General features: G+C 34.3%; 1 protein-coding gene and 1 long non-coding RNA gene across 4 annotated transcripts in view; one reads left to right on the top strand and one right to left on the bottom strand.

Annotated features, from left to right (window-relative positions):
* LOC127864178 (uncharacterized) overlaps positions 1-26,133 on the top strand; it is a 677,094-nt gene that overhangs the window by 404,060 nt on the left and 246,901 nt on the right. The window lies entirely within an intron of this gene.
* LOC127864212 (uncharacterized) lies at positions 5,824-7,052 on the bottom strand. Its single transcript, XR_008041580.1, has 3 exons — positions 6,880-7,052; positions 6,332-6,413; positions 5,824-5,870 (listed from the first exon to the last, which is right to left on the bottom strand). It is a non-coding gene; the product is annotated as an uncharacterized LOC127864212 (long non-coding RNA).

The raw sequence follows: 26,133 nt of genomic DNA, 5'->3' as shown, positions 1-26,133 counted from the left end.
GTAAAAAATGGTCATAAATAAGCTTGTCCAGGCCATAAGTATGTCGTTCATGGTGGGATTTTAAAATCAATTGGCACATTTGTTCACCATCATTGGACGGTGTGTCGCGCGAAATAAATTACGTCGATATCTCCAAGGTCAAGGTCACACTTTGAGTTCAAAGGTAACAAATGGCCATAAATGAGCTTGTCTGTGCCATAAGTATATAATGTCATTCATTGTGAGATTTTAAAATGACTGTGTACATTAATTTTGTTCACAGTCATTGGACTGTGTGTCATGTGAAAGAATTCAAGAGTTCAAAGGTCAAAATGGCTATAAATGATAATGACATAATAATTCTTAAAAATCGACATAAATTAGATTCTCTTGTTTTGTGCAAAATAGTCTGTGTCAATGCGTCACGTGGGGTATACGTCACGTCTGTGACAAAGCTCTAGTTTTTAACTGAATAAATGTCTGCCTAACAAGAAAATATCATTTTTGATGCAAAATAAGTATGTAAATGTACATAAACATAAGGTTTATGTCATAAGGTAAATATTTAACTCTTGAAACAGCACTGGTTCTATTTGTTTATTCGGAAATTTCTACCAGAACGGACGTGTCTGGATAAACGCGGGGTCACTGTACTACATTATTAAGTGCGTGATGTTTTCTCAGACTTAACAACACCATTTCGAAGTTTAGAGCACAGACGATGTAAATGATATTTAACATTTTAATTGAACAATTTGTATGGTCACATTAAATTCTTGTAATTTAATATTCGACCTCTAAATACTGCAGAAGGATGTTTTTAATACCAAGTCATAAGCGCACACTTCAACCACTGCTTGAGAACAGTGAGTGTTCTTAACAAGAAAGATTATAGACAGATGGTCTATTGATAAGAAAATGTAAGTGTTGTTTTGGTATGATAGAACTTTTCAGGGCTATATCTCAGATAGGCTAACAGATTTCAACATGAATCTTCATGGTTGTGTAGAAATTAATGGGAAGATGTGCAATGCACAAGAACCTTAGCCCTGCACTTTTTAAAGGGTTTTTACCCTGTGTTGTTGTTACGTCCCCGGATCGAATGATCGAGGGTATATTGTTTTGGGCCTGGATGTCTGTCACTCTGTCATTATGTAACTCAGTCATTTTGTCACTCTGTCATTCTGTCCCAAAACTTTAACCTTGGTCATAACATTTGCAATATTGAAGATAGCAACTTGATATTTGGCATGCATGTGTATCTCATGGAGCTGCACATTTTGAGTGGTGAAAGGTCAAGGTCAATGTCATCCTTCAAGGTCAAATGTAACATTTATGGGGATATGGTGTTTCACAAACACATTGCTTGTTATAAATATTTTCAAATTAAACTGCGATAGTTTTATTTAATAATTCACTTTTAATGTTACTCAGAATAAACTATTCCTATTTACTTAAATGAGCCATGCTCTGTGAAAAAGGTTTTAATGCGTGTGCGTAAAGTGTAACACAGATAAGCCTGTGCAGTCTGCACAGGCTAATCAAAGATGAAACTTGTCATGTTATGGTATGTTTCGTTTACAGAGAGTATCTTCTTTGCAAAAATCTAGTTTAGGCGGAAAGTGTTGTCCCTGAAAGGTGTTTTAATGCGTGTGGGTAAAGTGTAACCCTGATAAGCCTGTGCAGTCTGCACAGGCTAATCAGAGATGAAACGTTTCATTGTATGGTATGTGTCGTTTACAGAGAGTCTCTTCTTAGCAAGAATCTAGTTTAGGCAGAAAGAGTCATCCCTGATTAGCCCGTGTTGACTACATTAAACCCGCTTTTCCCAGAGCACGGCTCATTTAAATTAATTGACAACAATCTGAGTTAAATATATTAATCGGTTAATTCCATTAAAAGCAATACTTGTTTCTGCAAATGCATACCTGTCTCACAGAATAGTCCCAGCCACCCATCCATACAAATACAGATCTTGCCGTGGAACCAGTACACTCTTCTCCATCCTGACATGGGCTATTGTAACATGGATCTTTAACTGAAAGAATTATATAGAAATAATCCCCTAAAATGTAGTGATCTGCAAACAAAAATGCCAATCAAAGAAACTGTTTATGCCCCGGATCGAATGATCAGGGTTATATTGTTTCTGTCTGTCTGTCATTGTATGTGTATGTCTGTCATTTTATGTGTCTGTCTGTCATTGTATGTGTATGTATGTCATTGTATGTGTCTGTCTTTCATTGTATGTGTATGTCTGTCATTGTATGTGTGTGTCTGTGCCAAAACTTCAACCTTGGTCATAACTTTTGCAATATTGATGATAGCAACTTGATATTTGGCATGCATGTGTATCTCATAGAGCTGCACATTTTGTGTGGTGAAAGGTCAAGGTCATCCTTAAGGCCAAATGTCAAATATATGGCTTCAAAGCGGCACAGTAGGGGGCATTGTGTTTCACAAACACAGCTCTTGTTAAGGCTATATCTCATATAGGCTATAAGATTTGAATATGAAACATTATGGGTGTGTAGATATCAAATAGGAGAATTGCAATTCATTAACACAATTACCCTACACTTTTAACTACCTTTTAATTATTACCCTACACTTATTTATTATACTGTATATCAAGGATTTTCACAGACCCATGAACAAAGTTTATAAAATCAACAACTGTGGTTGTTTTGGAAAGATTCAATGTGTCAGTGTTTTTTTTCATTCAAAATCGAGTCCTGTAATCTTACTCATTCAACATGGAAAAAAGTATAATCGAAGGTTTCCAAAAAAAAATAATTTATGTTTTATATTTCAATTAAACCAACATGCAGGTAAATATAATACTGGACACACTTGTATCTTCAATTTTGAAGCATTTTTTAGCAAAACAACATCAACACTATTTTTCCAATTTTAGTCTAAACGCCACAAATTTTCCCAATTCAAAGGGACCCGGCCCCATTCCCAAAATGATACCCACAAGATGCTAAGCAAAGTAATTTTAGTTGACTGAAATGTATATTCAAGCCACATGCTTCATGGTTGTGCTGTGTTTCCCCCCCCCCCCCCACCTTCATGCCAAGAAGTACTCGCATATCCCTGCATACTATTTTGTTAGCATCATATGTCAATATATGTAATATCACGATATAAGAAGTTAATGCCTCTTTTTCTTATTGAACTGGCTTACACATTAAGTTTGGTCCAATTATAGCAGCATTTTAGTTGCTATAAAAGGTACAGCATTCAGCTGCATATTGCAATATCGTACTAATGACTACAACTTTGAAACTTCGTAGGTAGAAGCACTTCAAGTTCATTTACTCATTCATGAACTTACATGTCAGGAACTAAAGTTGCATGCACTAGAGTTCATGAAACAGTTATTGAATGAAACATCCCATATATTGTGAGTTCATGATCATGCAGTTCTTGAAATTCATGAACAGTTTTTTGAAGTTCATGAACAGTTTTTGAAGTTCATCACCAGTTCTTGAAGTTCATCACCAGTTCTTAAAGTTCATCAACAGTTCTTGAAGTTCATCAACAGTTCTTGAACAGTCCTTGAAACTTTCACTGGGCTGAAACGCTAGCTATTGCCTCAGCTCATTGCCTGCCCTTTGCACAATTATGTAGCCAGTACATACATGTAGATAATACAAAACAGAATAAATAAGGAACATTAGCACAATGTGTTTTAGTAATGTCAGCTTCTGACATAAGTTTGTGTATTATTCAATGTATATGTGTTTGATTATTTGTTAATCATGGTCAGAAAACTAAATTGTGTCCATGATTCATTGTCTGACTTTAATATAAAGTATCATCTAAACATTTTTTAGTTTGTTGTTGACTATGAATCATGGTAAGACAGAGACAAGATGCCTTCTGACCATGAATCATTGTCAGCAAGGGACAATACATCTGTATCATGATTAACAACAACATGAACCTGCTGAGAAACTTTTATTTTACTACATGTTAAATAATAAAAGCTAGCATCTTGTTTTTTCATCAAAATGTGGAATCTTTATCAAACGAACAGTGATTTATTAGATAGAAATTGCTGTTGACCTCCAATCATGGTCAAACAAAGACTATAAACCATGATTAAAATATTACATTATTGCGTACAAAGTTAGAACCAGACACTAGTAATACAATTAATATCAATGTTTAAAAACTTGAATTTGACAATTTTTTAAACAAACAATATTTCATGGTTCTGAAAACATGTTCTTTTTAACACAGTCAGACCAATGTCCAATGATTGCTGATCATACATGTAGTCTGATCAACTGAGTCAAAGCCTATGGCACAATCAACCATGGTTAAACATGGTAAAACATGATTCAAGGTTTACATTTCAGCAATTAGCTTATTAAAAAGTAATTTATACAATTTTAAGTTTGATATGTACTGTAGACTTCATATTTGCATATACTACCTGAATAACTGATTATAAAATGGAATACTCTGTCGACATAATAATATCAATTCACAAGCTATGGCTTCATTGGATTCTGATGTATATTTAAAATCAAGTTAAAATAATACTGATTTATTGGTATTACTGCCATATAGGATTACATAGAGAGGCTGAATGTGTAACTGTCTTTTCCTTTGCGAATGCACACTTTGGAGAATACGAGTTACCCTTTAATTTAACATCGATAATTGCACTGCATTCCGGAGGATTCCAGAGATAGCCGATGTCCCCTGCGAAGATTTTTAGAACTGTTCTATAACATTTCTAGAATTGTACTGGAACTAATGACTAGAAGTGTTCTGGAATCATCCTTAAAATGCTCTAGAACGATTTAGAACAGTTGTTGAACGTTAAATGAGAATAATTTCTAGAACAATTTGTTCTGAAACAGTTCTGAAGGTTTGTTCTAGAACAATTCTTGAACTAGCGTTCTAGAACTATTCCAGAATTTTTCTTGAATAAATGTCCAGAACTGTTACAGAATTGTTCTAGAAATTTTTCTCATTTAACGTTCAACAACTGTTCTAGAACAATTCTTGAACTATCGTTCTAGAACTATTCCAGAATTTTTCTTGAATAAATTTCCAGAACTGTTATAGAATTGTTCTAGAATTTTTTTCTCATTTAACGTTCAACAACTGTTCCAGAATAATTCTAGAACATTTTCAGTATGATTACAGAACAGTTCTAGCCGGTGTGTTCCAGTACAATTCTAGAAATGTTTAGAACAGTTTCGAAGGGTTGCTTCAAATAAGTCTGGAACAAATGTTCTAAAACAGTTCTGAAAATGTCCGTAAACAGTTCTTTTCAATCTCTTCGGAGACATCTGATGGGATCAGGCTCTTCTGTGTACAAGCAACTTGTCACGAGGCTCTGTAGGTGTTTGAGCACTTTGCTCTGAAATCATTTAGATAACAAATGTAGTCACATCTTAAACTAAACAAGAAGTCTAAATGATCCAGCTGGACAGTATTACAAATATAGACATAACGTCTTTTTATTTAGTCAATATTGAGTGTACTTATTATCAAAGTATTCAAACAAATAATTACACATTTGATCACAACATTAGTATTTTCAAATTGAGAATGCTTCAATACAGCAAACCTTGTAAGTAAACTGGTGATGGATAACACAATTTGACATTCAGCACCAACTTAAATACGAACGCAATATATTCAAGACACTGTTGCAGGTTTTTATGATTTGAACGCATTAAATACTGGATTTTATATATTTCTAAGGGATTAAAATGAAAAGTATTAGACAACCAACATACTACTGAGATTTTGCTTTGCAGCATTGTTCGTCAGGTCAATATCTTCGGAGGCATCTGATGGGTTCATGCTCCTTTTTACAGGCAACTTATCACGAGGCTCTGTTGGTGTTTGATCACTGAACTCTAAAATCATTCATGAAATGTGTTGAAAACCAAACATGAGCATTGTGTCATGCGATCATGAATACTTTGTTTTAGTCCATCAAATTTCACATTTGGAAATTCTGGCTAGACTGAGTAGTTACTCATACAAACAATTAGCTAATGTTATCGAACGTTTGTTCATCAGACTTTTTTTTCAAATAAATTCACTCACCCCTGGCTAGTGAGTGAGTGTGAAATTGGATAACTGTGAACAATGTGTTCATGTTTCATTTATAACAGGGAAAAAATCATATATCTATAGGCAGTGTTGACCAACTGATAAAAAAAAATACTTACAATAACACTTATTCAATGGAGGCAAATTAAATTTCTTGAGTCTCATTTAAGTGTCCAACTCACATTCATAAATATTAAAGCCTGTAATTTTGGACTGCCTGCCTGTCACTGAACTGTGAACATGCCTTGAAAATAATACCTACCTTGAGTTTTTTTCCTATCTTAAGTTGCCTCGAAAGCATGCTTAGGCGGTCGCTTTGCTTGCTTTAAGAGAAACCTCGTCATCTGTAATCAACAGTATATACAAATTTTAATATTATTATTATGACAATATATTTATTTACAAGATTATTTTCCGTTATCCGAAAATATGATTGCCCGAACCTGTACTATTTACAACAAATTGTTTAACAATGATCAGGAAGACCCCTTAACTTTAATATTGATTTATTTCAATACTTTGTGTTTTTTATCAATACACAGTGTTATAAACAGTAAGTGAAATATACTTGCTCTACAGCGATTGAAATATGGACATTTTTAGGGGACATTGTTAACCGAGACACCGCCTCGTCAAATAGGTCCGCGTTGAGCGAACTGAAATATCATTTTGCAGTATTCTCCGACAGGAATTTATTAACATTAGTGACGAGGCGGGCTTAACGCTTTCAGTCATAAAAAAGTGTTCGCCCCATTCAAGAACCTTTTAGATTGGTACCAAAAAGTTTGGCTATCAAACGAATTTACTTACGATGGATTTCACTGATCACCGCATCGTATGTTTGTTTTTGGTAAGTGGCTTTGATGAGATCTCCCTCCTGGTAGTGAGCAACATCTATTTTGGGTGCGACTACATTTTGTGGTTCGATAAAGCTCATACGCGATTGAACAAGAAAATAACGTCTGCCATTTAAAAAAAGCGCGCTTATATGCACCCGACTTTATTTCGTTAATGCTGCTCCGCTGACAGTCTATGTAAATAAAATAAAAACCAGTCAGCTCTGTTTTGTGAATTTTGGCCAATGAAATTATCTCTTACATTTGGGGTTAGGCTGGGTAGATTTTCAGAGACCCGTATGATGCGGTACTGAAATAAACTTTGGAATTTAATTTTCCAACTTAAAACTAATCCCTCCTTACTAAATTCATATCTTCATGTTAAGTTAAACGACACATCGAAAGGAAAACCATCTTCATGTATCGGGAAATGGTAAGTACCAGTGCTTGATATGTGATAAAGAATAATCAACCAGACAGAGAGTTCTTACGATGCTGTCCGGTAATCTTGCGCAGTTAAGGGTCAATTGTTTTAAAAACATGTTCTTTTATAAATTGGCAACATAATATCTAAATTTATTATGAAAATTATAAGTTCATGTGCTTATTAACACAAAAATATCTGATTAATTCAGTGAAGGACTGTCCGATTTGATTTCAAAACAAACATGACTCACCTCATTTTCAAACTATCACAGTGTCCGGTAATCTTGCGCACTTTGTATAATGACCTCGTTTAGGCAAAATTATAGACATATGGTGTCCAATTATTGACAAAAAACATTCCAGAAAAATATTTTTAAAATCAGTTTGCAAAACCATTGAAATTAAATGTGGATTTCTAGTGCATTTTTTGTTCACTACAAATCTTGATCTTGATGTGTTATGGTGAAACATTGAAAAACGTTTACTCACCGCGCGTGCGTCAAGTAGCTGTGATACATACTTAGTTTTCGAGCCCCCCTCTAATTTGGTTTATAAACACAGAAACACGATCATTTATAGCTGTTTGATATTTGCGAATCAAGTCCAGAGGAAGAGAGTTCCAGTCACATATTGTGTTTGGGATGAAACTGAACTTCAGTACGTTTGTCCTTGTCGAAATTCTGTTAAAATGCTCATTATGCATGTTTTTGGTGAAACGAATAGGTCGATGTAGTTGATCCAATGGTAAATTTGCATGTGAATTAAGTCCTTTACATAGTAATATTAGTCTATTTTGTTTTCTTCTGTCTTTCAAAGGTTGTAGTTCTCAAATCTAATTCTTTTAAAATTTTAGTCATGGATCCTGGTTCATAGTCCCGATAATTAGAAGTGATGAATCTAGCTGAACGCTTTTGTACGCTTTCAAGTTTTTCTTGTAAATAAATTTGATACGGATCCCAGGCCGCGCTGGCATATTCTAACACTGGGCGGATTAGTCCTTTGTATGCCTGAAGTTTTACGTCTTGAGGACACATGGATACATTTCTTTTGAGAAGACCTAACGTTCTGTAAGATTTGTTGCAGACTTCATTGATATGTTTGCTCCAATTCAGATCAAAATCAAAAATTATATAATCACTAATAATAGTGGACAATTACAACAATGTAATAAAAAAGTACCGGTATGCGTGAAAAAAAAAGCATAACAGGTTTGATACCACGATCATGCTTTCATAGTGTACAGAAAATATCAAAACTAGGCCATTGCGCATGCGGAGATCATACCAAATTGGTTTGACAGAATGGCGGGAAATGATGACTATGTCGTCTGATGCGATATATTTTCATGGCAAAAAATACCATAACTGATCGGATATTGTGCAATGGAATGCTTAATTACACATTGGATTTATGAATTCTTAATTTAAAGTATGAAAACGCTAAAGACTGCAGGGAATTTGTGATTCATTTTGAAGTTTTCGTAAGAAGGCCAGTGTTTACCATGTATAGGGATGACGCAACCGGTGTTTAAATGTAATGATCGAATTTAATTTTGCATGGAATACGTAACTTTTAAATCTGTTAATTCTAAAAAAATGTGAAATTTCATCTTTCATCACTAAAGAAAACCATTCGTCGTCTGCGAGATTCGCAAATGCGAAGTGCGCAAGATTACCGGACGCGCAAGATTACCGGACTTAACTGTACATTTCGAAACAAACTGTACACTTCGAAACACGGGTTAAGTAAGTCAACGTGTATTGTGGGTCAAACACTATTCTTAATACAGCTGTTATTACAATTCATAAATGGTCCATTTGCTGAAGGGCGAGTATAAGGCAAATGGACGCATTTTTTTTTCTGTTTTATAACTGGTTATCATTTTTTTAAACCACATAAACACCAATGCTTATTTTTTTGAAGATTACACTGCAAGTTAGGCAAGTGATTTCAGTATTTAACAATGCTCAATGTTTACATTGAAAGTCTCATTGCACGCAACTTCAGGCTGGGATTATAGACCTGTGATGCTCACTAAAATAACTTCTTGAGGCCCGGGAATAGTTTATTATGAGACTTTAATCTATCGATGACTACAAGAAGACGAGACTTGGCAAAACATTAAATAATCTAAAAATTTGTGAAATTAACATTAATAACATGCAAGAGTAAAATGACATTGGTCCCCTTTACACCCATGTATTCTGGAATGCCTGACTGAATAAGGTTACTTACTGAAATTTTAACTTAAGAAAAGCATATTTCTAAAACATCATTACAGAAGAAAACACTTGGTTTACATAAAACGAAAAAAACAAGTGTTATTTTGTCCGAATTATGTTGCCTTCCAGAAGTAGTTACACACTTGGTAGTGTGGCTCACACATGAGGTAGAATGGCCGTGGTAACTACTTGGGAGGCAAAACAACTAGGGGAAAGGAAACTACTTGGGAGCAAAACAACCTGATACTGTACAGAATTTAATTTTGTTTGAACATGTTGATTTTTGTAAACCACAATCATTTGCTTGTGAATTAAGTTTCTGTAATTATAAACCTGTTAATGAGTTAAAGAGTTTATATTTGTTTCAAAATATACATTCATATGTCTTTTTTCCAGGTCCACTGAAGCGTGTGAAGAAACTGTATTTTGATGATGAAACACTTCCAGTGCCGTGTTCTACACACTATTGGAGTCAGATTTAATGTAGAAAAACTACACAAATATCTGAATAATGTTATGAAAAAGATGGATGAAATCCACCCATTACAGTTACCAGAAGCTCCTGTAGTTAGTCACCTAATTCCAGTTTAGTTCTCTGAGATTCGACTTGTGATGGTGAATGTTGAGGAACTCTGTGAAGTCCTAGTGTTTTAATTGACACAAGATTACATGCAAATTCAGAAGACACTAAGTATGCAGAATTCCGAACAGATACAGTAAAAAAAATATTAAATAATGTGTAATTTGGTGACAAATTATAGTCAGTTATATACATGTATATGTATGTGTGTAGCAGAAGATTTTGTAAGGACTTAAAGGAAAAGTACTTTTTGGTATTTCAGGGATAATTTTCTCCAGTTCTCCATAAAATTTTATGTTTGGATACTCATTAGGAGTGCCTCGTAACGTTGTTTCTAGTGAGTACCCACATAATGTTTTAAGATTAGAAATAATACAAAGTATCCCAGACCTATCAACAAACACTCCTCCTTAACATTAGTCCTCTGTTTGTGTATGATATATATATATATCTCATGATATGACAGCAATATCTTGCAGACACCACAGCAAGCAAAGTTTCAATGTGAAAATTGTTTTGAAATATAATTTGAAAGAAGTCAAATTATCATTGTCTGAACTAGTTTATTTTAAATATGTAGAACAATTGTAGGACAATTGTAGACTTTGGTTCTAGACCTGTTCTATATGTGTTCTTATTCCCCACTAGAATGTTTGTAGAACTTACTGGTTCTTAAAGAGTTCTAAATGTGTTCTAGAACTACAGTTTAGAACATTTTTTTAAAGTTCTTGAACTTATTTTGTTCTAGAAATGTTCTAAAAATGTTCTTGTATATTATTGGAACAGTTTCAGAACTAAGCCTTGTTCCACAAATGTCTGGAATTATTCTAGAAAACAGTTCTGGAACAATTCCAGAACATAAGTTCTAGAACGCGAATATGGAACATTCTAGAACTGTTCTTGATGTTCTAGAACAGTTCCAGAACTTTTCCAATTTCTAGAACAAATCTTCGCAGGGGAACTATCACAGTTGATATCGGAGGTCTGATTTTGATGTTTAAAGTGATCACCCATCAATAGTAATTTTTGCTAGAATTTGGGGGTTTCAATACTGGTTCCTTGTTTTGTAACGTGAAATATTATATAATGGCTGTGTATTCAGAAACGAAGACTGATTCTGAATCAGAGACGCAATAGCATTCGACTTAAGAAGTACTATAGATCCACAAAGATATTAACAGCTAGTTATGGTTAAATTCAGTAGCAACATAGCAAAACGCACATAATAAAACAAAGATCATCTTTAACAATAGCATTAATACAAATTTAAAACGTTTAACTGCAGTTGTTAATAACACACACAAAGTAAAAATATATAAATTATGAAGTGATTATAACTTACCAATATGCCGCAAAGAAGATGGAATGTTTGCACATCAAATGTAACTAGGACAAATGAAACTGACATGTATCAAAAGCATAACGGTATGCCAGTAGTTAAAATAAGAATATCATTCAACAGCATGCATGTAGTGGCGAATATTCCCTTCCATATATATCACTGTACATCATTGTGGTAACTGTAAGTTTTAAATAATGTTCAGGGCCGTCGTGGCACGTTGGCCGGTGAGGCTATATCCTGACCACTTTTTGACAAAAAAAAAAGAGAAAAGAAGGCTGAGCTAGGAGATGAATTGCTTAATCTTCTCTGGATCAGACATATTTTATCATGCTTCCTTATTTTAAAAAAACACCGATTTTTAAAACAAAACTGATGCAAAGGTGATAAAATCCTGGTAGTTCTATCCGTTTTCTAACTTTGTTGTTTTCTGATGGTACAAACGATGGTACAGAAAAAGGAAATACATCAAAGTAAGTAAAATGATTACATTCGCTATATTGCAATAATAAAAATACACGAAAAATGCTATATACACTTCGTTCACATATTGAAGGAAATGAATAGTCCAAGAAACCCATACTTATAGCTGAACATAAGAAATGCAATATTGTACCGTAACTAGGACGGCAATTCTTGTGCAGATGTTGATTTCTGCCTGACGTTCAATTGAAGGTACGAGACAGATCTTGTATCAGAATCATTTGACCCTGTTTTTTCAAATCAAAAAAAGGAAAGAAAAGAAAAAAGGGCGATATCATGGTGTCCCTCTGCTCAAAATATAAAACTACGGAAGCCAATTCGGGACATTCCTATCTTTTTATAAATCAAATCTGCTCATGTCTACTTAGAATTAATCTTATATTATACTGCAAATAATGAATCCCAACATTGGCAGTTATTACCACAGAAGGTGCACACCTAAGAAGGCCATATTGTATATAATAATTATATCTACACTAATCTTACTGACAATGCCAGCTACAAATGCCACAAGCAAGAGGACGTTCTCTGCGCTTCGGCGAATTAGGACATATCTTATTAAGCACAATGTCTCAAACTAGACCCAACAACCTTATGACTGCACGTTTATAAGCAAAGAACGGACACTCTTGACTTAGCTAAAATTGCAGAGGAGTTCGTTGCTCGAGAATAACTTTTAAAGGTGTTACAGCACTGCAACTTAGCAAATTAACAAACTGTTTTCAAACTATTTTCCATAGTTTATCGCATTTGCAAATAATATTGAGCCTGGTGCGTCGCCGTGTAACTTAGTAATATTGTGCACTTTATCCTCGAAACCTCCCAGATGTCACAATTCAGCTTTTTTGGTTCAAAAATGTTTCCAGGGGCGGAGGGGGGGGGCTGGGGGGTCATGCCCCCCCCCCCCCTCCCCTAGTAACTTCGGCGCTCGCAGGCCTAAGGCACTTAGAGCCTGACCACTTTCAAAAGTTCGACGACGGCCCTGATGTTTGAGGAAAAGGATCTGATGTATTATAATAAAAATGGTTTATGTAAGAACCTACTTTATTATAATTATAATTACATGTTCATAACATGTCATTTATTAGATCAATTAAAAGTGTGGTGTGTTAAATAATCTGGTTTAAAGTGTTTATCTACAAAGCCTTGTTTTGTGCAGTTTAAAATAATCAATACACTCATAACCCAATAGTCAGGTGACAGTGTACATAGTGACACTGTTTACTCCTATCATACAAGCGCCATTTGACAGTTAACTTGGTTGCTGTTCAGTTTGCAATTTCGTATTACTTGCCTGTTTTTAATAACATTGTTTGTGTGTTTTCTGTGATATTCATTGTAGACATGCTTGTACATAATTATTACAATTGATTTAAGATTGTAAAATCCTGTTTGTTGAAAGGGAATTATCAAAATGGCGACATCTGCAATTTCAAGACATTCACACAAAAATGAAAAATTAACAGCATTGTGTAATAGCCATAGTGAGTTGTGCTGCTCCAGATCTGTTGAGCTTAATCACAGGTACCTGATTTAATTAATTAATTTAATTTAGATGTTGTTAATCAGTATTTTGAATAATGGTATTGTATGATGAAATTACTATCGTCCATAGTTAGTCATTGAGATTATTGTTAGCAGTTGCTTTATTTTTATTTCCTAATCATTACATGCATGCTATTTGTTGGTCAGCTTTTAATTTACTTACTGTTTGAAAAAGATGTTTATTATATAATGCCATTTTTAAATTCAATTAAATAATAACTATACAGATGTAAATCAAATCTTCAATAACTTAATTCAAGAAAACCGAAATCATTGTCCCATTCTAATGTTATCCTTAACTATAAATGAACAAAATCAGTCAACTAATATCGACTTTAATTTATGACATTTTTGCAGATATATAACAAACTTACATACATTTACTTAATGACCTGTCCGCAACTTGGCTTTCAGGCTACATCTTATATTAAAAAATAAACCTTTTTATCAATGTATATATTTTATGTTCTCCAACCGGGTGGGAGCTTAATGTATCACTTTATTGATAATCAATATAAAGTTTGATTTCCAGTTTCAATGGAATTGAGTTAACTTGTGTGTAAATCAAGATTTTCGGCTAATTATATCTGTCATACTCCATGCTCGTCTGCCCATCCTTTTGTCTGTTTGACTCAGGTAACAAGTTTCTGGGTTGGACCTCAGAAAATAATGATCAGAATTTACAAAACAGTTGAAACCTTTTTAAAGGGTTGACAAGTTAACCTATTATCAAACAGTTAAAATATATCATAAAGGGACATGCACACAGATAAAAAAAAATAATCCGCTTTGATTAAATTTCATTGAGTTTTTGCAGTTTGGTTAACAATAAGTAAGACAATATTATATGAAATTGTTCGTGTTTGCACACAATTTCATGAACAACTGAACCTATACTGTATATTAAATGGTGTAATGATTCTTCTGGACGTTATTAATACTTTGTAAAAAGTAGATATCTGAAACATGTAAGCCAATATCATGTACTTTTTTTAGTCAGGTATAGAAGAGTTGTGAGCATTTTGTGAGGTTGTTCTGGTCTGTTGATCTGTCAGTGAGTATATACATGTTGACCAAATCGTCTCAGAAGCCACAGGGTCCTAGATTGTTAGTTATTTTGCATGTAATACTTTAAGTGGTTCTCTGCTCAGTTTGTTTCAAATCATGTTGATGGGGTCAAAACTTTCCACCCCAAGTGATCAGATGTAGAAACACCTTTATTGTTAACTAAATAAACCTTAAAAAATCTTCTCTTAAACTGATATTTTGTGTGTAACAAAGTATGGTAGTCCTCTTCAAAGTTTGCTCAAATCACGAGTCTGTGGTCAAAACTTACCAAGCCTATGGGTCAAATGATTTATTTAGACTGATGTAGTAAATAACATTAAAAATTGTATTCTCTGAAAATACAAGGTCTGGGGTTTAATGTTTGGTGTTTAACTTCGGAGGGGACTTAATTATGGTGTGCCCTCTGTGTGTCCGTGAGTCTGTGAGTCCATCAGTCTGTCACACTTGTCTGTCTGTCTGTCTGTCTGTCTGTCTGTCTGTCTGTCTGTCTGTCTGTCTGTCTGTCTGTCTGTCTGTCTGTCTGTCTGTCTGTCTGTCTGTCTGTCTGTCTGTCTGTCTGTCTGTCTGTCTGTCTGTCTGTCTGTCTGTCTTGTCAGTCAGTCAGTCTGGCAGGAAGATAGCAACTCATATTTGGCATGCATGTGTATCTCACAGAGCTGCACATTTCGAGTGGTGAAAAGTCAAGGTCATCCTTTAGGGTCAAAGGTCAAATATCATTGTATTTTTCTTACTTAAAACTTTAACCTTCGTTAAAGTTTGGTCCTTATTTTTTTTATATTGAAGATACACTGTAACTCCAATATAGTGCGGTCCGTTATAACGCTGTGTCCAATATAACGCGGGGGGTCCTTGGATCCCGTTTTTTCTCCAACCTTCCATTTCTGATTCAAATCCATGTTATGCAACTACATGTATTTTCATAAATTCAAAGAAGCCAGTGATCACAGCTTGATTGCTTTATCCGTCCGTTTAACTGATTTTAATCGATTCGAGGTTAAACGACACTCGACAGCTAATTGGTGTTAATCTGTTGTGTAATGTCAATAAAGGTGTGAAAACTCGCGAGTCAGTGTTTATTACATGTATTCCCTATTAGAGCGGTTCGGTGCGCTAATTTCAATAAGGCAAGTGCAAGCGGTATAATTATCAAATTAAAGTTATTTGAAACGATTACCTGTTTATGTTTTGTATTTATCGTGTATTGTATTTCATTGTATAAACTATGGCTGTGTAAGTGTGTTATCGTTTATTATATGCTACACATGCTTGATAAATACAAATATCTTTGTGTGTGTTTAATGTTTCAGTACGTATACGAAAAATAAATTTAAAAATCCTGACGATTTATTTACATGCTAACGCAGTGTAATAGTTAACAGAGATGCACTTAAATTTTTGCCCGTTATCAGAAAGTCCACGGAAAGCACGTTTTTTACATGCTGCATATGACGCAATAAAACATTTCTTTGTACATGTATCCTGTTGCATTCAATCTAAATTTAAATGCGCTCGTCCAATGAAAGCTGTGTCCCATAATGCATGAATTTGCTTACGAAGTTCGTAAACATATTTCTTGTCATAAATGTTAAACATTATTTTTTCGTAAGTGATGTAATTATATTGGATTATCGGATAAATGTGCACATTAGAAAAGCGGTATGTATACTGTTATCGTTCGATTCGGTTTATATGCATGTATTTGCGGATGACAACACAGCATGACGATACACATGACCTATATTATAGGATATACTTTACCTGTTTTTATAGCCCCTTAAATAAATAAGCTCAAAACTTATAACGCTGTCCGTTTATAACGCTGTTGCGTGGCTTGGACCCCGTCATCCGCGTTATATTGGAGTTACAGTGTAGCAAGTTGATATTTGGCATGCATTTGTATCTCATGGAGCTACATGTTTTGAGTGGTGAAAGGTCAAGGTCATCCTTCAAGGTCAAATTTATGGCTTGAAAGCGACGCATTAGGGGGCATTGTGTTTCTGACAAACACATCTCTTGTTTCATGAAACTTTTAACATGGACAAATGCAATATGGAGATTATGCACGTCATTTCATTTTGTTCCAACATGTACGTGAAGAATTCTGGTTGCTATTGCAACAAATACACTAGAAATATTGCTGAAATTAGAAATATTGCTGAAAATGGTGGATCCTGCGATAGCTTCAAAAGTTCTTCATATTTTTTCATGAAAATTGAAACATGGATAAATGGCAATATGGAAATTATGCATGTCATATCATTTTCTTCCTACGTCAAAAATTCTGGTTGCTATGGCAACAAATATATAAAAAATCTGACAATGGTGGAAAAATTCTGACAATGCTGGGGCCAGTAGGGGACAATTATTGCTTGGCAGTAGTCTTGTTGAGTTTAATGTTTATAGTAAAAACATGTATTTGCTCTAATGCTGTTTCTGACCACATTATACTAAGGGCCTTTAGCATCTTTTTGTGGGGTGGAGAAGCATTGATTATATCTGATTGCATATGAGATTATGGATAGTGTGGTTAAGATTTCAAATACTTAAAGTAGAAAATAATACAAACACATAGAATTATGCTTTAAGTACATGTACATGTATACCCATGTAATATAATTTGTCTTAAAACTGTACAAATGTTAAACAATTATGATAAACAAATATGAAGATGTGCAAGTAAGGCTTAATATGTTCTTTAACATTGAACCCTATTTCAACAATAATTTTTGTATTTACGCTTCTCACAATTTAACAACAATATTTTTTGCTAAAATGGCCATTGATCTGGTTATGAACAGGGCTCAACATTAACCTCAAAACCAACTTGCCCTGCCGGGCAAGTACTTAGAAAATCTACTTGCCCTGAACGTAAAGCAACTTTCCCAAAAATGAAATATCACTTTTAACTGTTAACCTCATATTTTTTAATAAAGATCAAAATGATACACCACAAAACCTTTTTTATTTATGCACAAAATTTTAACAAAATGATTACAGCAATTTAAGTCTAATTAAAGTCTAAATTTAATGCTCTTTGTTCTTTTTTGCACTTGCCTGGGCGGACAACTAGATTATAAAATAACTTGCCCGGACCCAACTTTTACTTGTCAGGGGCAATAGGACAACTGTTAATGTTGAGCCCTGATGAAGAAAATCTCTTAACCAAAATATTGAGATGCTAATAGTGTAGGAGGAGATAGTGGCCAATGGGGGTTGGGATGGTGTCGAGTCAGAGATTTTCACTAATTTTAGCTCGACTATTATATATAAAATATATATATTGGAGCTTTCCTACTCACCCCGGCGTCGGCATTTCCATTCCCGTTAGCGTAAGTGTGCAAATGTTAAAGTTTGCGTACCACCTCAAATATTTCATTGTCCCTTCACATATTGCTTTCATATTTTGCATACTTCTTTACCAACATGACCCCAATTTATTAACAAGAGCAGACATCTGTTTCAAGAATTTTGTAAGAATTATGGCCCTTTTTTCACTTACAATATGCATATTATTATAAATCTATGTTAAAGTTTGCGTACTACCCCAAATATTTCTTATGTCCCTGGACATATTGCTTTAATATTTTGCATACTTCTTTACCAACATTACCCCAACCTATAAACAAGAGCAGACAACTGTATCAAGCATTTTGAAAGAATTATGGCCCTTTTGTTAGTTAGAACATGCATATTATTGATAAATCTATGGTAAAGTTTGCGTACCACCTCAAATATTTTTATTGTCCCTTGACATATTGCTTTCATATTTTGCAAACTTCTTTACCAACATGACCCCAACCTATAAACAAAAGCAGACAATTGTATCAAGCATTTGTAAGAATGATGGCCCTTTTTTATCCCCGCAGAAAAAAAATTCGGAGGGGATATAGTAATTGGTCCTGTCCGTCTGTCCATCCATCTGTCCGTCCGTCTGTCCGTCCGGCTGAAACTTTGTCCGGAGCATAACTCCAAATCTATTCAATGGATTTACTTTAAACTTAGAATATAAACAGATGGCAACTAGGAGAAGTGCAGTGACCAAGAACCATAACTCTATCTACCTTAGTTTTTGCATTATCTCCCCTTTTATATGATTTTAAAGTAAATTTTTGTCCGGAGCATAACTCTAAATCTACTGAAGGGATTTACTTGAAACTTGAAATATAAACCAATGGCAACTAGGAGAAGTGCAGTGATCAAGAACCACAACTCGATCTACCTCAGTTTTTGAATTATCTCCCCTTTTATATAATTTTAAAGTACATTTTCGACCGGAGCATAACTCTAAATCTACTGAAGGGATTTACTTGAAACTTGAAATATAAACAGATGGCAACTAGGAGAAATGCAGTGACCAAATACCATAACTCTATCTACATTAGTTTTTGAATTATCTCCCCTTTTATATAATTTTAAAGTAAATTTTTGTCTGGAGCTTTACTCTAAATCTACTAAAGGGATTTACTTGAAACTTGAAATATAAACATATGGCAACTAGGAGAAGTGCAGTGACCAAGAACCATAACTCTATCTACCTTAATTTTTTAATTATCTCCCCCTTTATATAATTTTAAAGTAAATTTTTGTCAGGAGCATAACTCTAAATCTGCTGAAGGGAATAATACTTGAAACTTCAAACTTAAACAGGAGTAGAAGTAGGAGAAGTGCAGTGACTAAGAACCATAATTCTATCTACCTTAGTGTTTGAATTATATCCCTTTATTTAATTTCACAGTTAATTTTTGTCCGGAGCATAATGAATCATCTCCTTTTATTTGTTTTTACAAATATTATTCTACTCTCTAAAACAAATGTTGTCATACAAGCAAACACATTTCAGCGGGGATTTGGCACTACTGTGACAAGCTCTTGTTGTCTTAGTTACTGAATATTTTGTTAAATTTTGTGTTTAGATCCACTTGACTTATAAAGTATCAAAGCTATTGCTTTCAAACTGCAAATATTTTCTTACCATCATGAGGGTACTGTACCTGCCAAGTTCAATTTGACCTTTACCTTTGAATGACCATGACTCTCAAGGTCAAGAGTAAATTTTAGTTAAATTGCCATAACTTCTTTATTTATGATAAGATTTTATTAATACTTTGACAAAACAACACTTAACTGAATACAACAATGGATTCCACCCGAACAATGCCCCATGCCCCAACCCAGAATCCCTGCCCCCCCTCCCCACCCAAAAACAATAAAAAAAAATCCTTTTTTTATTTTTGAAAGATCATCTCATAAATGACAATACCCCACATTATACCCCCCTCAAATACAAAAATTTATTATGCTCCCCTTCGAAGAATAGGGGGTATATTGTTTTGCTCATGTCGGTCGGTCCGTCCACCATATGGTTTCCGGATGATAACTCAAGAACGCTTACACCTAGGATCATGAAACTTAATAGGAACATTGATCATGACTCGCAGATGACCCCTATTGATTTTCAGGTCACTAGGTCAAATGTCAAGGTCACACTGACTCGAACCAGTTAAATGGTTTCTGGATGATAACTCAAGAACGCTGACGCCTAGGATCATGAAACTTCATAGGTACATTGATCATGACTTGCAGATGACCCCTATTGATTTTCAGGTCACTAGGTCAAAGGTCAAGGTCACGGTGACTCAACTTAGAAAAATGGTTTCCGGATGATAACTCAAGAACGCTTACGCCTACGATCATGAAACTTCATTGGTACATTGCTCATGACTTGCAGATGACCCCTATTGACTTTCAGGTCACTAGGTCAAAGGTCACAGTGACTTGACACAGTAAAATGGTTTCCGGATGATAACTCAAGAAAGCTTGCGCCTAGGGTCAGGAAACATCATAGGTACATTGATCATGAGTCGCAGATGACCCCTATTGATTTTCAGGTAACTATGTCAAAGGTCAAGGTTACAGTGCCAAAGAACGTATTCACTCAATGGCTGCCACTGCAACTGACAGCCCATATGGGGGGCATGCATGTTTTACAAACAGCCCTTGTTTTTAAGGTTTTTTATGCTGCGTTTTGTGTATTTATGATAATTGTTGTCATTGTTGTACCTAAATCTTATATGAGTAGTTGAGTCAAATAAAATAAATGTTAAGGCCACTAGAACAGAACTATTGTTTTATTGTTTAGTATTTTATTGTTTTATATATTTCAGATCCTGATTTATACTGAAGGATTAGCTGCTTTTTGAATTCTCGTCTGCATGTATTTCATAAAGGACTGAAAAGCATTCCTACATTATTAAAAGAAGTGAACTGTGAACTATCTTATTTATGATGTCTTGTTTATTGGGATACAACACAGCCGTAACCATCCGGGTTACAGAATTATAGACTATTTTAACAGAATTATACTTTAACTACATGTACTTTAACATGTAAAACTTCATACACTAGAGTATCAAATTGGCGGCAGGTTCATTGTCAAATGTTGTGAAACGTTGGCCTATGGTTGAAAAGTTTTATCGCACATCTTGTGTTTGAATTTATCTGTGTTTCAGTGTTAATTTTAACTTCTAAGGTTGATAAACTTTTGGAACTAGCTTTATTTCTTTCATATTTCACAAGAAATATACTTGAACAATTTGAACAAAAAGGTTTTAAAATTATAAACAGTAACAAAATGGCAACAGGTTCATTGTCTTCGGTTCCAAAACGTTTGCGTATGGTTGAAGACTTTTCTTGCACACGTTGCTCAGAGCAGAATCTTACGGAATCTGCAGACATTTATTGTGAAAAATGTTTAAGGTTTTATTGTAAAAAATGTGTTATCCTGCATAGTCAGTTTTTTACAATACATATGACATGTGGAAGGGAGGATATTAAGAAATGGCCAGTTTCTAAGGCGGTAGAAGATTTTCTCAGGAAGTGTGAGGTGCATGAGGATGAAACACTGACAAAGTTTTGCCATTTCCACAGTCAGCTGTGCTGCTCTTCATGTGTTGGAACAATTCACAGGTATCTCACTCATTTATATTCCTTTAGTTATTAATAATTAACAGCGCTTCTGCTTAAACTTTTAAAAGTTGGAAGTCCTGACTTCCAAACCATAAATTTTGGAAGTCCCAAACATAAATTTTGAAGTCCCACTTTTATTTCATAATTTTAATAGACTCTATATGTGATTTCAATGGATACAAACATGTTCCTTAAATCTATAAGTAAACATATAATATTGATAGATCTTTGCATGTTCCAACTCTATCCATTACCGGATAATCCAGTATTATTACAATTTTTATGTCTACAACTATAGTAGTGGGGGACATATTGTTTTTGCCCTGTCTGTTGGTTGGTCTATTGGTTGGTTGGTTGGTTGGTTGGTCTGTTGGTTGGTTTGCACCAACTTTAACATTTGCAATAACTTTTGCAATATTGAAGATAGCAACCTGATATTTGGCATGCGTATGTATCTCATGGAGTTGCACATTTTGAGTGGTGAAAGGTCAAGGTCATCCTTCAAGGTCAAAGGTCAAATATATGGGTGAAAATCGCTCATTTAATGTACACTTTTGCAGTATTTCAATATTCAAGATAGCAACTTGATATTTGGCATGCATGTGTATCTCATGGAGCTGCACATTTTGAGTGGTGAAAGGTCAAGGTCATCCTTCAAGGTCAGAGGTCAAAATTATGTGGACAAAATTGCTCATTTTATGAGTACTTTTGCAATATTGAAGATAGAAACTTGATATTTGGCATGCATGTGTATCTCATGGAGCTGCATATTTTGAGTGGTGAAAGGTCAAGGTCAAGGTCATCCTTCAAGGTCAGAGGTCAAATATATGTGGCCCAAATCGCTTATTTTATGAATACTTTTGCAATATTGAAGATAGCAACTTGATATTTGGCATGCATGTGTATCTCATGGAGCTGCACATTTTGAGTGGTGAAAGGTCAAGGTCAAGGTCATCCTTCAAGGTCAAATATATGGGTCAAAATTGCTCATGTTATGTCACTTCTGCAATATTGAAGTAGCAATTTTATATTTGAAATGCATGTGTATCTCATGGAGCTGCACATTTTAAGTGGTGAAGGGTCAAGGTCAAGGTCATCCTTCAAGGTCAAACGTCATATAGGGGGACATTGTGTTTCAGAAACACATCTTGTTATTTTCAAAACCAAAACATGGCCAATATTGACAATGAATGTTTCAAAGAATTTCATAAACACAAATGTACGCCATTTTACACAAGTGCATATACAAATTGAATTGTGGGATGGGGGAATTCCCATTGAACATGTGTGAATAACGTGACGCAATTTGAGAGCATCGAGGACAGTGATTTTTTTACCTGTGAGTCCTGCGTCCTGGACTCACAAAAATATCTGGGGATGCAAAGTTTTGAGTTATGTGAGTCCAAAAAATGCATAGAATTTTCAAAAAAATAATAAAGTTTAATTCTTGGACTCGCAGTCGCAGGGGTTTTCAGCCTTATACATGTATATCAGGAGCTTATTAAAGGCCCCTTTCCCAATTAAAAATTTCATTAAAATCATGCAGATTTTCCAAAGATCTTTACTTACACCAGCTTTTTCATTTATCAAAGCAGTAATTTTAGCGAGAATTCTTCCCAAAATCCATAGGTTAGGGCACCTTTCCAATGAAGCGAGGAAAATCCCTGACTCGTTTTTTTTTATTCGGAGACTCGTAGATTTGCAGGTTATGGAGTCCCAGGACTCAGATGAGAAAAATTGTAAAAAATCACTGTGAGGACCGATCATCAGGGATTTCAATAGATTTTAAAAACCAGGAGTCATCAATGCCCCTGGACTGAAATTTTGAAGAGTCAAACTTAAAAATGCTGGGGTCAATTTTGAAGCGTGCTTATTGTGTTTTTGTCTGAATTATTCATTTTTTTCAATAAAAATATGCTCTAAGAGTAACACAATATCTTAAAAAGTTATACTGCTTTATTAAATAAAAATACCATGATAAATAACACAACATACTTTAATGAATTGGTACACAAAGATAAGGACAAAATATCAATAATTTGTGTGAAAAAAATCGACTCAGGACTTTAAGATTTAAAAAACAAAACAAGTTCATTTTACAAATTTTTATTATTTCTATCACTATACTATGTAAAAACAATAAGTGCTCATTAAATCTACTTCTTCATAACACATTTAAGTCTTTAACACATTTAAGTAATTTAAGATATGTACCGGTAGCAACGTTCCATCACATATTTATCCTCATTATATTATCATCATCCCTATGATAGCTTTTGTACAAAAACACATCTAAATGCATGGAACATCTAGTATATCTATTACTGTTTATCCAATTATTATACATGGCCGCAATATATTAGTTTAAGAATGCCTTACCAGTAGTAGTTTAACTTAAATAATCCGAATTGTCCTTGTTGTTATCTGGTTTAACAAACCTTATCAAATGTTTGTGACATCCAGTTAATGCTTTCTCCACTATTGAATCACCATTACTTGTAATTTGAATCGCCATTTTTTAATCGAACGCGGGTTAAATGTTAATTTACAATACATCCGCCATTTACAATGTCGAAGGTCATGACGTAGCAATTTAATTCTATATTTATGCATGTTTGCACTATATTCATTTCTTTTTTTTTATAATTAAGTATGTTTGACAATTTTAAATTGAAATAGAATTGAGATATAATAATCATGAGAAACATCTTAAAAAAAATATATATATAAAAATTGTTGTGTTTAAATCGGGGAATTTCCCCCCCCCCCTCCCCCCTCCAAATTTTCAAAATCATTTCTAGATTTAATTATTCACTACAAGATAAGAAATTCTTCTTTGGGGAAAAATGGACTACTATTTGATTGCTGAATAAAAACTTCGTAGCGCAGAGGTCTCTACTATCTTTTATTTATTTAATGTGGAAAAATTTTCTCGAACTAAAAAACTACTTAATGACCCTTCATCTACAGCGCTACATTCGTTGAGATTTGTCAGTATTGATCTGCGAACAAATGTAAACTTATTGCATAGCTTCACATGGTTTTGGCGTGTATTCGGGGGCCTGTGCGCTGATTGGCTAATACGCTTACCAAGAAGAATTTGAATGAGAGCTGGAAAAATCAATATTGGCCACTCGCTGAGAAATTCATTGAAAACAGTAGCTCTTAGGCGGAGTAAACGGACTGAATGACCCGATTTACTGTTGACATTTGTAGGTTTTGTGTATTTGAAAATAGCGTTTGTGTTTAGATCCACTTTATTCCTACAGTATCAAAGCTATTGCTTTCATACTTGCAACACTTATTAACTATCATAAGGGCACTGTGCAGGCAAAGTTATGTAACTCTGACTGGCATTTGGACGGAATTATGGGCCCTTTATAATTAGAAAATTGAAAATTTGGTTAAGTTTTGTGTTTTGGTCCACTTTACCCCTAAAGTATCATAGAAAATGCTGTCATACTTGGAACACTCGCAAACTATTATAAGGGTACAGTAAAGGGACAAGTTGCATAACTCTGGTTGTCATTTTTACGGAATTATGGCCCTTTTTTGACTTAGTAATTTTGAATATATGGTTAAATTTTGTGTTTCGATCCACTTTACTTCTAAAGTATCAAGGCTATTGCTTTCAAACTTAAAATACTTTCATGCTATCATAAGGAAATTTTTTTAAATTTTTTTTTGCATGTTTTTCGCATTTTTGGAAGATAATGTAATAAATGTCCACACCCCACACTTTACACCCATCTTCACTCCACCCCTCCCTCCTTTGTGATTGAAATTGAGAGTCCCTTCACCTTTAAAAAGAAAATAGATGAGCGGTCTGCACCCGCAAGACGGTGCTCTTGTTTTTTTAAAGTTGTCATTTTTCTTATTTCGTTTAGTATAAAGTAAATTGCAAAATATTATTCATATATTCCCAACTTTTAAAAATCATTGGCTCTAGGCTTGCTAAAGTATGAAATTTCAATATCACATATAAATAAACAATAGGCCAATGTATTGGATCCTTCTTTAAAACATGAAACAATGGCATCTTCTTTTCCACAAATAGATCATGTGACAACAACAAAAGCAAAATAATTGCAATAGGTTAAATAACGACAAAACATATTTGGCAATACATGTAGTAGACCAGGTGGCATGTTATAAGCCGCTCATCACAGGCTAGATTGTTCATACTGAGACTATTAAGAAATCAAGGACCTCTTCTAAGATGCGGAGTTATTTTGATTTGCATCTGTCCTTTGGTCTGTTTGTCGGTTGGTCAGTAGACCAATCGTTTCCACAGGATATCTAGAGAATGCTTTGACCTACAGGCATGCAAAATGCTTTATGTTTACATCTAGGAAGATTAAGAGGTCAATCTGTTTTGAGGTCAATAGGTAAAAGGTCACAGAAGCTTATAACATGAAATTATAAATGTTTAGAAGTCAGTTTTAGAACCTGTAATACCCATTATAACAATCTTTGAAGTAGATTATTAATTATAATATAACACTGTAAGACATTGGACATTGTACAGATATATTACAGTAATGCCATCAGTAAATGCATTTAATAATTAAATTTCAATACACTTAAAGCATGTGTTTG

The sequence above is a fragment of the Dreissena polymorpha genome, chromosome 1 (genome assembly GCF_020536995.1).
Source record: "Dreissena polymorpha isolate Duluth1 chromosome 1, UMN_Dpol_1.0, whole genome shotgun sequence".
Lineage (NCBI taxonomy): Eukaryota > Metazoa > Mollusca > Bivalvia > Myida > Dreissenidae > Dreissena > Dreissena polymorpha.
Note: the sequence above shows the minus strand (reverse complement) of the source record. Positions and strands in the feature narration are given on the sequence as shown.